General features: G+C 36.0%; 1 protein-coding gene and 1 long non-coding RNA gene across 2 annotated transcripts in view; one reads left to right on the forward strand and one right to left on the reverse strand.

Annotated features, from left to right (window-relative positions):
* Positions 1-3,728, reverse strand: part of LOC143653610 (uncharacterized) — a 72,329-nt gene extending 68,601 nt beyond the window's left edge. The window contains exons 1-2 of the mRNA XM_077124756.1: positions 3,410-3,728; positions 451-614 (exon numbers count right to left, since the gene is read on the reverse strand). The gene's annotated coding sequence lies outside the window, so the exon portion shown is untranslated. The remainder of the gene's footprint in view (positions 1-450; positions 615-3,409) is intronic.
* A 10-nt stretch (positions 3,729-3,738) lies between these two features.
* On the forward strand, positions 3,739-10,196 carry LOC143653613 (uncharacterized). Its single transcript, XR_013161398.1, has 3 exons — positions 3,739-3,872; positions 4,006-4,065; positions 5,460-10,196. It is a non-coding gene; the product is annotated as an uncharacterized LOC143653613 (long non-coding RNA).
* Positions 10,197-10,681: the final 485 nt, after the last annotated feature.

The following is a 10,681-nucleotide window of genomic DNA, read 5'->3' on the forward strand; positions in this document are numbered from 1 at the left end:
CAATTCTGAATGTTGAATGGACTAAATTCATGAACTAAAAGACACAGGTCAATAAAATAGAGTAAAAAATATGATCCATCTATTTGCTCCTGCAAGAGACATATCTTAGATCCAAGGATACAAATGAAAGGATGGAAAAAGATGTTCTTCGCAAGCTGTAACCCAAAGAAAGCAGAAGTAGCTATATTAATATCAAATAAAGTAGACTTTAAATATAAAGACTCTGGTAATGAGACAAACTTCAAAACATATGGCCCAGGAAGAAAATCAGTACCCATATATAGCAATGAAATGGCTGTTGATTCATACAGTTAGAGCTTGCAAATGATTTTACAAGCAACAGTTTCTGTATGTTTCATATTTTTAACATTGACCATTCATAGTTAAGGGAAAAAAATGTATGTGTACATATATATATATAAAAAGAAATAAAATTACTTGTTTACTTACCACTATTCCTGGCACTTTTTTTGCAGGGGAGAGGTCAGGTTCTCGGGATGTGGGTCTGCGGTGTATCGGTAGGGGGAAGGGTTCCGCCACGGAGCAAGGAGGTACACAGTTTGTATTTTTCAACCTATTTATCTGTGGGGAATATGCAGAAGTGCCCTGAACTCCTAAATAAAATGAAAACATAAAAAATAAAACAATTTCAGCAAAGTGGTAGGATATCAGATCAACATGCAAAAATCAATGGTGTTCCTATACAGTAGTAATGAACTATCCAAGGAGGTAATCAAGAAAATAATTTCAATTAAAAAGCAACTAAAAGAACCAAATATCTAGGAATAAACTTAACCAAGGATGTCAAGGACTTGTACACATCAAATTGGAAAACTATGCCAAAAAAAATCAAAGATTTAAATAAATGTAAAGCTGTTCCATGTTAATGGAGTGGGAAGCCTAGATGTCATTAAGATGTCAATTCTACTCAAATTCATGTACAGATTCAACTCAAAATCAAACAAAATTCCGATAGCTTACTTTGCAGATACAGAAAAACCAATAATCAAACTTATTTGGAAGGGTCAGCAGGCAGGAATGCTTGCCTGCGATGCCAGAGGACCCGGGTTCGATTCCTGGTGCCTGCCCATGTTAAAAAAAAACATCTTGAGAAAGAAAAATGAATGGGGGGGGGGGGGGTCTCAGATTTCCTGACTTTACAGCATATTATCAAGCTACAGTGATCAAAACAGCATGATACTGTCCTAAGGTTAGATATACTGGCTAATGGAATTTAATTCAAATTCAATTAAAAAAACACCCCTGTATCTCAGGCCAACTGATTTCTGATTAAGTGGTCAAGTCTACCCAACTGTGATAGAACAGGCTCTTCAACAAATGACTTGGGAGAAAGAAATGAAAGAGAATCCCTATCTCATATGTAATACAGAAATTAACATGGATCAAAAACCTAAAACATTAGAGCTAGGACCATAAAACTCAGAGGAAAATGTAGGGAAATTTATTAAAGATCTTGTAGTAGGAGATGGTATCTGGGACCTTATACCCAAAGCAAAAGCAATGAAATAAAAAAGCAGATAAATGGGATCTCCTCAAAATTGAATACTTTTGTGCATCAACGGACTCTGTCAAGAAAGTAAAAAGGAAGCCTGTTCAATGGAAGAAAATATTTGGAAACTACCTATCTGATAAGGGTTTAATATCCAGAATATATAAAGAAATCCTACAACTCAACCACAAAAAGACAAACAACCCAATTTAAAAATGGGCAAAAGACATGGATAGACACTTTTCCAAAGAGGAAATACAAATGGTTTTCTTTGTTATGTCAATCTATTATTTTTTATTTTGGAGCAAAGAAAATGGTTGAAAATTGAACATGATGATGATTGCTCAACTAGGTTATGCTACTGTGAGACACTGATTATATACTTCGGATGGATTATATAGTATATGAATGTATCTCAAAATGTGCACAGATAAAATGGGCAAAAGCCATAGACACTTTACCAAAGAGGAAATATAAATGGTTAGAAAGCATATGAAAAGATGCTCAACTTCATTAACTGTCAGGAAAATGCATATCAAAATTGCAGTAAAATACCATTTCACATGCACTGGAATAGCCATTAGCAAAAAAACAAAAAAAGTAAAACTGCTGTAAAGCATGTGGAAAAACAGATACACTTATTCACTGTTGGTAGGAAAGTAAAATGGTGCAGCCATTCTGGAAGGCAGTTTTGTCATTCCTCAGAAAGCTAAGCATAAATTGTCATATCATCTGGCAATCCCATTACTCAATACACACTCGGAAGAACTGAAAGTAGGGACATGAATAAACATTTGCACACTGACGTTAGTAGTGGCATTATTCACAATTGCCAATAGATGGAAATAGCCCAAATGTCCGTCAATTGATGAGTGGATAAACAAATTGTGGTATATCAAAAAGATGGACCATTATGCTGTGGTAAGAAGTAATGAAGTCATCAGGCATGCAACAATGTGGATGAACAGTGATGACATTATGTTGAGAGAAATAAGCCAAAAAGGAAAGGACATTTTATGATCTCACTAATATGAGCTAAATATAATGAGCAAACTCTGGGAGTTAATTTCAAGAGTATAGACTTTCAGGAGACCGAAAGGGGGTAGAAATTGGACAACTGATGGCTAAGGAGTACTGAATATTTAATAAGGTTGAGTGTAAAGTTTTGGAAATGAATAGCACAATACTGTGTGATGGTAGCACAATACTGTAAATGTAATTAACAAAGCAGAGTGTGAGTATAGTTGAAAAAGGAAGACTAGGGTAATGAATGTCACCAGAAGGAAAGCTATAAGAGAAAGTGTGAATGCATAGGTGAAAGTTTTGGGGTCTTTCTATGCCCTCACTTTCCATTCCGTGAAGTGGGCACAATAACAGGACCTGCCTACTACCTTTCAGCTTATAACCACTGATCCTGAGACTTGCTGAAAATGACAATGAGTGGCAAATTTTATTGACACGATTTGTCATATTGCTTTGCCTAAGATTTCTCATCTACCAACGTGAATAATAATTATGACTATCTCCTATGTAATATTTTGTGAGAAATAAAGAGTTAGTATATTCTAAGTACACAGAATTTTGTCTGACATAAGTTTCAAGTGGGATTTATTAAGACCTGTTAACCCTCCCATGCTTTCAAAAGAAGGGTCAACTCTCCTTTGGGAAGTTTTTATAAATTAGAAAACTATGCAAATTGGTAAAAACCATAAGGAAGAATTGAACCAGCAATCCAACATACCTATAAAATACTTTCAGTCACCTAAAATATGAGCGATGGCTCATAATTTTCTCAATACACACTATATTTTTGAAATATGAACGCATTATTAGAATAGCAAAATCTGTACAAACTGGTTCTCACTGATTGAAAAGAAAATAACAATTTAAAACTTTTACCTGGTATCCGTAGGCGGATGCTGCCAGCACACGCCCCACTACTCCGAGACGAAGGGCAGCGCAGGTTCACACGGTCCCGGGTTGCGGCCCCCACACCTCTGGGAGGCCCTCCGTACCCCAGGCCAAGCCAGGACGTCTCCTCCAGCCCAGAGGCGGCCCACAGGAATGGCGGATTCACTTAGAAAGCTATAGCCGCCGCAGCCGCCATCTTACACCCATAGCTGTCAGCTTCCAAATCCCAGGCTGTTGCTGCTCCGTTTAAGAACTCACTCGATCTGGGCAATGGCGGAAGCTCCCGGGAGCACGGAACTCTCGCGATAATAGGCTTTCCTACGGGCGACGTGAAGAAGTAACTTGCTTCCGGTGTCCTCCACTCACTCGTACCAGTGGGCAGAGAAGAACCCTAACGGTTTTCTTCCCCGGCAGAAGAAGCTACAGATGCCCATCTCCCTAAACTATCAAGGTGAGAAAAAATGAACCGCCATATTCTTTCTATTTTGAGGTGCATTTTCTTTGCATTTAACATCTCTAAAAACTCAGCGTATCTAAGTGAATGGTGTATTCCTGCTGAATTTGCAGCATTTTCTCTTTCCTAGCGACTCAGGAAACAATGGTGTTGCTTAAAACTGATGGCATCCTAGATTTGATGATACACGGTAGGTAGAACTTTAATCCAGTTGATGGGGCGTGTGAAGCCAATCTGTCGTGAAGGGTCTGAAAGCAGAGTCCCCTTTGTCCCTGTCTTTAAAAGGTTCAGGTTGGCTGACCATCCGTGGTTTGGGGAAAGCTTCTCAGGGCAATTACCTTGTGGTGGACCCAATCCCAACTTTGAAATTTAATTTTCCAATCCAGGAGAAACCAACCTGTAAGCTCAAACACCTAAGATTGTTGGTCCAGTAAACCTCAACAGAGTGGCTTCCCCAGTTGGGCAAGTCTCTTTCCAACCCTGGCAAAGTTTATAATATACGAAACCTCTTGTTAAATATAGCAGAGTTATCTCTTTTTCCTCCTGAGACTCCTCTAATATGATAGGAAAAGGTTTTTATAAAAGCAAAAACCCATGAGGGCAAAAAGGTGGGACGCGTGTGATGCTGGAGCTAGGTGGACAGTGCTCACTGCCTTGGAAGACTGGAGCTTGGAGGCCAGTGGCTGAAGCATCGTACATGAGAATGCAACTGGAAAAGGAGGAGACCCTAGACTTAGCAGCTTCCTTCTTGTGCTGCTGGCAGGCACGGCCCTCTGTCCTAACAGCGACTGGGAAGTGAGCTCCCAAAGAGGGGCTCAGATACTCACCCCACGGAGGTGGGGGTGGGGGTGGGGGGGCAGAACCCTGTTTTGAGGTTTCTCTGCAGCACTTCACGGCTCCAAAGAAAAGGCTGGTGGTTAGGGGTACGCCAGCAAAATGTCCCAGTCATATCCTGGCCTCAAACGTCAGCAGCCCCAGGAGCTAGAAGCATCTCACTTGTCATGTAACTGAAAATCCCGGGGTCCACAGACACCTGAATAGCAAAGAAAGAGGAACTCAGAAGTAACAGAGGATTCGTACCCATAGCTTCAGGGCTTTTGGGTTTTTGGTTTTGGTGGGTAATTCCCAAGTAATAGAATTGCTGGGTAATGAAAGTTGCATTGTTCAGCATCATAATTTAATACCAATTGTTTTCCCAAAAATGATAGAACCACAACAAACAGCAATGTATAATACTTTGTTATTCTACATCCTTTAAAATTTTTTTTTACATTTTTTTTCATTTTATCAGTCTGGTAAGTGTTAAATGGTATCTGATGACCTTAATTTGCATTTCTCTGATTCTCAGTAAATCTGAGTGCATTTTGTTATGTTTGTGGGCACTTCATGTTTCCTTTTTTGTGACATGCTTTTTCATGTCTTTTTCTCCTCTGTTGTCTTTTAAAAATGAGTTCTAATTCTTCATAAAAATACTGAATACTGATGTTTGTTAGTATCATAAATATGTTATCCCAGTTCATGCTTGCTTTTGTTATTATAAATATATTATCCCAGGTTGTGATTTGCTTTTCACTCTCTTTACAGTGTCTTGATGAAAAGAAGAAACTTCATGAAACGCCCTCTGCTTGTATACTTGTCTAATTCCAGCAACTTTATTAAGCTCTCCTATTCGAAGAATTTATCTGTAGATGCTTTGTGGGGTTAGATATTCATTTAATCTCTGAATAATGATAATCTCTGGTCAACTTAATGTCTTGTCTAGGACCTCTAGAAAGGACATTTATAAATAGCAATAATGAGCATTGGGCTTTTAAAGAGAATCCTTCTAGTGTTCGTTGCTATAGATGTTTTCTTTGAGCAAAATTAGCCAAAAACAAAAGGACAAATGCTGTATGGTCTCGCTGATATGAACTAACATTAATGAGTGAACTTGGAGAATTTCAGTTAAAAACACAGTTATCAGGAGATAGAAATGGGGTAGAGATTGGGTAATTGATGCTGAAGGAATACATATTGTATAACAGGACTGATTGTAAAAATTCAGAAATTGATAGCACAGTACTGCCTGATTGTAGCGTGATAATGTAAGTACACTGAATGAAGCTGAATATGAGCATGATAGAGGGAGAAAGGCTGGGGACACATTTGAAACCAGAAAGAAGATAGAGGATAAAGACTGAGATGGTATAATTTAGGAATCCCTAGAGTATACAGTGATGATGATTAGATGTACAAATTTAAAAATGTTTTTGCATGAGGAAGAGCAAAGGAATGTCAGTATTGCCAGGTGTTGAAAATAGAAGGTATTATTCCAAAACTAAATGTCACCAGGCAGAGGGATTGGGAAAGGGGTATGGATTCTTTGTGGAAGAAAAGGAAATGTTTTCAGATAGAGTATGGTGGCGAAGGCATGTCTATACACTTAGGCTGGATTGTATGATGTGTAAATAAAACTATTTAAAAGTGAAAAAAAAAGATTCCCTTTTATTCCTAGTTTGTGAAGAGGGTTTGTTTTTTTTTACCTCATTTATTTTGAAAAAAAATCTAAAATTTGTAGCAAATTTGGAAGTATAGAACAAAAAGCTTTTTTTTTCTTAAGGACTTTAGAGTAAATTGCTCATCTGTTGATCCTAACTCCTAAATAGCTTATATTTCCGATAAACAAGGATATTCTCCTACATAACTGCAATACAACCATCAAAATCAGGAAATTAACATTGATACAATACTATCATCTTAGTCCTCAAACCTTCAAATTTCATTAGCTCAAAAAATGCCCTTTATAGCAAAAAGAACAAGTTCAGAATCAGATTGTATTGCTTATCATCATTCTTTTGTTTCCTTCAACCTAGAAGCACTTAGTTGTTCCTTGACTTTCAAAACCTTGACATTTTTGAATGTGACAGACCATTTATTTTGTAGAATGACCATCAGCTTTTGTTTGTGACACTTCCACATGATCAAATTCAAGCTGTACGTCTTTGGCAGAAATTTCAAAAAAATAATTCACAATCTTTCCATTGCCTCCTGTGAAGTGAATGTGATTTCTGTTTTGTTCCTTTTATTGATTTTAACTGGTCCCTTCATTTGAAATGGTATTTTCTCCATGGTGGAGTTACTCTTCTATTGTGTAACTGATTATTTTATGGGGAGATACATTGAGACTATGTAAATATCCCATTCCTCATCAAATATTCTATCTGTCCCTCATCTATCTCTCTCTCTATAGGGACTCATGTCTTAATTTCATTTTATTTCGGTATAATGCATTTTTTTCATTGTTTATTTTGGTGCATGAGTTATTCCAAATTTGGCCAGCATCTTCAAATTGGATTCTGTCCTTTTAACATGTCCTCATGTTTTGACCCTTTCAAAAGTAATTAAATGCTAACTTTTCTCAAATGTTTTTCTGTCTCTGTGTAGATGATCTTGTGGATTTTCTCCCTTCCATCTGTTTCTGGGGAGGATTACATTAAATGATTTTTTAAAACCAAGGAAATTTGTTCTACTGAACTAACACAATTTTTATACATTGCTGGATGCAATTTGATATTATTTTGTTAGGAATTTTGCATCTCTAAATGAATGGGACAGTCCCTTTCTTCCACTTGGCTCATTATCGTATCAGATTTATTCTTGCCACACAGGTTTAATTGAAGTGCCCCTACTCTTTCTGTCCTGTGGTAGATTTTGTGTAAGGTTAGAATTATTCCCTGATAGTTTAGTGAAATATAAAAGTTCATATGCTTTATTATGGATGATAAATACAAAATTGGGATATGACCTGATCTCAAGATACTAGCAAACGTTTAGAAAGTAAGCATCATTTAAAAAGAAATTTTTTTTTAAAAGAGAATCTGTTAAGAGAGTTTTATATAAAATAGTTATTTTATTGTCTTTATAGAGTCTCCCTTCTGGCTACAGTAGAAATGTACCTGCTGTGCCCTAGGATTGTAATTTTTATAAAGCACCTCTCTCCTTCCCAATCTGACCACCACCCTCCTTTGATTATGACTCCAGTACATTTATTTATGGAAATGAACAGCATGTGTGGTGATACTGTGTTTTCGACTAAGAAAAGTCGTTACCTCTCTGCTTTGGAATTAGTACAGCTCTTGAAATCAGTGACCTCTTTTCTGAACTGTGAAATGTAACAGTGTACTCAGTCTGTAGTTTATATACCTGCATGGGAAAGCACTGCTGCTACCCAGGAGAAAGTACATGCCTTTTGCTGTGTGCAGGGAAGGCACTGAACTGAATGTTCACTGTCAGTAAAATCTATTCTAAGTATTTTGTAGGAAATTTTTCTTCAGTACAACTGATCATATGTAGTGTGTCAGGTACACTGCTTCTGCTAGACTTTTGTCACCTAGGTGTGTCCTATGTATAAACTGAGGATGTTTATGTGTATTTCATTTATTTTGGTGTATAAATATTAACAGTGTCAATAGTTATAGAATATAGCATGTTTCTACATATTTAAGTATAAAGACACATTTGCACATATTTATATTTACTGCTTTGAAACCTGAATCATATATTGTCTGTTCTCAGATGTTCATTAACATCTGAAAATACTTAATTGGGTTCAAGTATTTATCTTTGTTTTTTTTTTTTTTTGCATGGACAAGCACCGGGAATTGAACCCGGGTTTCTGGCATGGCAGGCGAGAACTCTGCCTGCTGAGCCACTGTGGCCAGCCCCAAGTATTTATCTTTTGACCACTTATATTTTTGACAAGTTTGAATATCTTTGAGTCCCTATAGTTGATGCACTTTGGGACTCTGTGTACCTGGAAGGACTTAAGATTTGACAGAAAAGTCTTTTGCTTCTCTATTAAAATTAGTCATAGTAATTTAGGAATGGTGATTCTGTTTCAAATTTTAAAAAATCATTAACTGATCTTATCTACTTTGGGTATAATAGGGCTATATTTCAAAGTTATTGAACATGAAAATTATCACATGATGCCACATGCATAAATTTTCCTTCTCTAAAATGTACAAGTGATTTTATGTTTTACTTTTAAAGAAATGATCTACAAAACAGGAGTGTCTAAAGTTTTCTAATGTATTAAGGTTCAATTTTAATATGTCAAATTGCCCTTTACATGAAGCAAAGGAAGATTAATGTTGGGTAGGTTTCAGGGCCATGCATGCATAGGTAAGAAACTGTTAATGAAAAGAAAATTTAATTGCAATTGATAAATCTCTGACAAAATCTATTAATTTGGCAATAATTTTGAGTGTGTATTTTTAAATTTTTAGTTGCTTCCTCTTAATTTACGAGCATTATTCTTTATATTAATTTTAGGTGCATTTTTTACATTTTCTCTAGATATAGAGGTTTTTTCCATGCTTGACTAAAGCATTTATTTTTTTCCTTTCTAGGCCACATCCATGGAATGGCAATGAGAAATATCAAATTATTTATGTTTTGTTTCATTTTTCTTTAGGTTATCCAGGGATGTTTTGGTTTTTTGGAACTGCCAAGCTCAAATATTGACATCTTAAATCTTTGGCATTGTGAATATGAGTGCATTCTTAACTTATACTTCGATGACTTGATTGCAAAATCAAACAAGCTAATGATGAACTATTTATGTCATTGAAATGCTACTGTTTAAACCAAATTCTAAGATGATGTTTGCCAACTTTTACTTTTATCTATTTACTTTAAAAAAGCAAATGTGACTGTGTCTCTATTCTCTAAGTTGAATTTCTTGACACAGTTTCTCTTAGTGATTTTCTATGACACAGAGATTTTAAAATTTTAAAGCAAGAAAATTTTAGATATTTGAGCACACATTTTAAGTGTATTTAGTCATTTTTCTCTGGCTTCTTTATAATCCATATTTGTAATAGATAAATACACCATATTCAGAGCCCCTTAAACTATGCCGCATAGTATAGTCCTACTCTCTCTTTTTCCTTTTTTCCAGATTTCTGATCAGTTCTCATTTAAGTATTATTTTTAAGGCTTTATGTACAATAAGATTTCAAAAGGGCTTTAGTATTTTCCAACTTAATCCAAATTAGTCTTATTTAGGGTATTCTCTCCCTGCCTTGGAAGGTGAGTAGAAGAAAAAATAAAATGAGATGAATTCTGGTTTGTAACTTTAGGAATTTTTGTACCTGCCTATGATAGTTTTCTTCATTTGTTCTGTTTTTTAATGAATATGTCCTAAGTCAGGAGGCACTCAAAGTAATAATTAAAAGAAAACAACAACAATGAAGATGAAAAGTGGAAAATACACAACATATCTTTCCTGTATTCATTTTTAATGGTTATATTTCTTCCTTCTGTAATAAAGCTGTGATTTTGAAACTGAGTTCTGTGAAGTCCTTGGATTTTTAGGGACTCTTCATGAGGTCCATCTGTTCCCCTCAGACCCCTTACCCAGCTAGCCTCTCTTTCTCCTCCAGGGCAGATTCACTTCAGTCTCTTACATCTTAGACATTTACATAGTTTTTCATAGGAACGAGGGAATTATTTTGCTTAATAAGGACTGAAAGCACCTGTGCTATCATATAGGTACTCTAAATCCTGTGTAGACCTTTTTAAGTGTATAAAACTATAGTCTCAAATGCATTTATTTATTCATCCATTCAGTGTACACTCCCTACTCTGTGATTAGCAGTGTAATGCATGTTGGAAATACAAAGTTGAACAAGGCAAGGTCCAATGGGAAATGAGAACAATTCCTAGCAATTATAGTACAATATAATGGTTGCTATGATAAAATTAAAGTACAAGTGCTGCAGGAATTTACAGGGAAGGCTTATAGAGGTAACTGTTAAGATGAG

This window comes from Tamandua tetradactyla, chromosome 13 (genome assembly GCF_023851605.1).
Source record: "Tamandua tetradactyla isolate mTamTet1 chromosome 13, mTamTet1.pri, whole genome shotgun sequence".
Taxonomy (NCBI): domain Eukaryota; kingdom Metazoa; phylum Chordata; class Mammalia; order Pilosa; family Myrmecophagidae; genus Tamandua; species Tamandua tetradactyla.